Source organism: Palaemon carinicauda, chromosome 6, assembly GCF_036898095.1.
Source record: "Palaemon carinicauda isolate YSFRI2023 chromosome 6, ASM3689809v2, whole genome shotgun sequence".
Lineage (NCBI taxonomy): Eukaryota > Metazoa > Arthropoda > Malacostraca > Decapoda > Palaemonidae > Palaemon > Palaemon carinicauda.
This window is the reverse complement of record NC_090730.1, coordinates 105,858,570-105,862,229: the sequence shown is the minus strand read 5'-3', so window position 1 is coordinate 105,862,229 and position 3,660 is coordinate 105,858,570.

The window sequence follows — 3,660 nt, the reverse complement described above, 5'->3', positions numbered from 1 at the left end:
ACAAAGTCTTGCACTATGCTTCGAATCTGAACAATGAGGATTGCACCCCAAAGGATCTAACACAGAAAGTTATATTTCCGTTTGTAATAGCCTCAGGGGCTAGAGTTAGTGAAATAGTGGCCCTATCCAGAAATGAATGCCATATTCAGTTCCTAGACACAGGAGAACTGAATCTCTTCCCTGATCCTGCCTTTCTCGGCAAGAACGAGCTACCCAACGAAAGACAGGGTCCTTGGAGAATATGCCCACTGAAAGAAGATATATCTCTATGGCCAGTAGTGTCTCAAGGTCTATCTTCGAAGAACTTCAGACTTCAAGAAGGGATAGCTCTAACGAGGTGAAACCTCAGGATCAAACTTATCCTTAAGACAACTGAGAGAGAAACTCGCCTACTTTATTACCGGAGCGGATTCTGACAGCACACCCGTAGCTCACGATGCAAGAAAAGTTGATTCTTTGTTGAATTTCTTTCAACACATGGACTTTGAGAGGCTCCGCTCATATACGGGTTGGAAATCATCCAGAGTCTTCTATAAACATTATGCGAAGCAAGTGCATGAGATAAAACACTTTGTGGTGGGGGCAGGTTGTGTCATAAAACCTGTCGTCTAGTGCTGCGATGAACAGTGAACTGTTTTGGGACTTAACAGTGCATCGGGTGCATAGGTATTAATACCTTTGAGTGAGAATCACTATGGTGATTAATAGACTGTTTCATACAGGTGCAGAATCTAACCAATAACTCCAGTGCCGTGTCAACATTTGAACACAGTGTTGATGCATATCCAACATCTGAGTTAAACTAGATATGTTTAGCTACACATTCATCTGAGTGGCATTTTTTATAATGAATTCATATATGTGTATTCTTCCCTTACAGGTCAGAAATATATATAACCATGATGTTGATTGATGCAAGGTTAGACTTCTACATATGATGTATACATTCACAATTTATTTTGCTTATGAAAATAAATAGAAAAATGTATCTGCATCTTTTTTTTAACCCTCATTATATGAAATAAAAGAGTCCAGAGTTTTATTCTATTCCTTTAAATAGCATCTTGATCATACCGATATCCAAAGCACAAAAAAGTATTCTCTAGAAAGTTTCCCTTGCGCCCTTACGGATATACAAACTTTGAATCCTTATAGTTGAAGTCGACACTTTCTCTGCAGGGGGCAGGAAGCCCTAAGCTAGTTCCAAGCTTGGTAGATATGACAAATAATGGTAATGTCATATATACGGGTCTGGGAGACCATATAAGGAACTCATTCAAAGTAAAGGCATTTATACAAACCCACAGATATAGTATTTTCAAGTTAATTTTATGGTAAGCTTCCATCACGACAACATGGCCGAGCCCAAAAAACGGATTTTGAGCAAAGCGAAAAATCTATTTTTGGGTGAGATAGCCATGTCGTCCTGATGGACCCACCCTTCTTTCTTCCTTAAATGACCCAACCCGAAACACAATATCTGCGGCTATTCCAGTTTAAATGCAAGTTCGGAATGATGAGCCGTAGTAGTACGGAGAGGAGGTCCACCGGATACCTTGATAACGGCCCCCTTTTGTTCGCTACTCTTCCCCCTCAATGAGTTAAATCTGTAAGGTGTGAAGATTGCTATGCGTCGTATCAAAAAAATACATCCCTTGATATGATGCGATATCCTTAAAGCTATATTAAGGATACTCGCGACAGGAGTTAGAATTCTTGAGACCTATGGTTAATTCACTGGGAGTATCACTGTAGCAAATATCCCTTAGAAAGCTACCTAAAATCCGTTTATTGGGTATTGGACAGGTGGACACCATATATGAAACGGGTGTAAATTACAGCTATCTGGAGGCCTAATCTGCTATCGAATTATGTTTCTCATACTCACTTTAAGGACTCAATTTGACTGTGAACCAGTTATAAACGAGGTCATTCTAAAGTCTGGTAATTACTTTGATCTGGTGTTTACGTATTTCATTTTTGTTGAAAAAGTACTGTTGGTCATACATTGAAGATATATATCAAATCTCAGGTAGCCAGTAGGGAAAATTTTAATTATATTCTATACATAAATCATTCCTATTGACAAAGATTTTGAGCACAATGGTCAATAAATTTTAAGTGGTAGAGTCTTTAATTTATTTTAGTTGGTTGACTTTTTGTATTAGATTTGAAAATTGGTTTAGTTACGGTCTTACACGTGTTTATTTCAAGTGACGTAAGGTGTATAATGATTTGGATAAAGAAAATATCTGACTAAACATTGATAAACAGCGCCTAAATTGAAGTTATAAGGCAAAAGATAATTAATGGATATGGTGTTGGTTATCAATGTTAATAACTGCCCTCAAACAAACCTGGAATAATAATAGTTCATTAGTTTAGAATGTTCCATATGTTGTCCGAAGTCGCCAAACCTTCTTTGGTAGTTTTGAAATTAAAAAAAATATTACTAAAATACATTTAATGCTTAAGGCTTACATTACTGTTCTTCTCTAACAGACTTATCTCTCTCCAGTGAGAATATGTAAACTAAATTCGTACACAAACATACAACAGTGGCATCACTCTTAAAAAGACTGGACCATACTGCAATACAAAATTAAGATGAATTATATTCTTACTTCAAGACAACTAAATAACGACCAAAACCATCATAACATACGCCAATACACTTATAAATTATGCTGAAAAATGTTTTACTAATGCAATACTGTGCAACATTACTCTTAATATCCGTAGCGCATATAGTATTACATAACAAAATAAATAACAGTATTATTTAAGAAAAATACCAATATAACATGACCATAAAGAAAAATAATGGTACAACTAGTGTTTATAAATTTTGGGCTGCCCAGAAGTCAATATGTTTTGGTGAAATATGAACAATAACTGTACTAAAATCATAAGGCTCTATTGCTCACTGCCCAAAGTGTTTGAAACCAAGTAAAGAAGAAACAAACACAATATCCCTCATACATGTATTCCTAAATAAGAACTAACCAATATAGCTTTTATACATTGGGAGAATAAATATCTCTTATGAATGTGTCGACTGAAATGGCTTTTCTTTTTTTAATGAAGCAGCTGATCCCCTAATTTCCTTCACATTTTTTTTTTATATTTTCGAAAGGTTCTATTTGTTTACACTTCTTGGGTGTTTTGGCATAGTACACCCTTAAATATAGCAGGTATAGATCTTGCATTATCAGTTACGTCCATATTTAATGGAAAATAATCATGTTATTCCCCAGTTAGAGGTTTGAGATTTGATAGTGAAATGCTATTTTTAATGCCTTTCTTACAATTCCAAGTGTTTTAGTTTATAAATTCCAATATTCTAGTTACGATATTCAGATATTGACAATGGGGAATAAACGAACCATTTTATCGTACTGTTATTGTAAAATTGTTGCTCTTGGCGGACACTATACTGACTGGTTAGCACTGGAATTCACCAATTTAATGTTGCCGACTCTTTGCTCTCGTTGCTTTTCGAGTTTAGGATGGAAATGGTCATTATACTCTTGATCCCACTGACCCTTACAAAAAAAAACTATTAATCTTTACCAAATAATTGTAAGCAGTTCTATAACTTTTCACTCCGGAAGTAGACTTTTTTCAATAAGCTACATACACTTTCTTTATGGCTGTAGG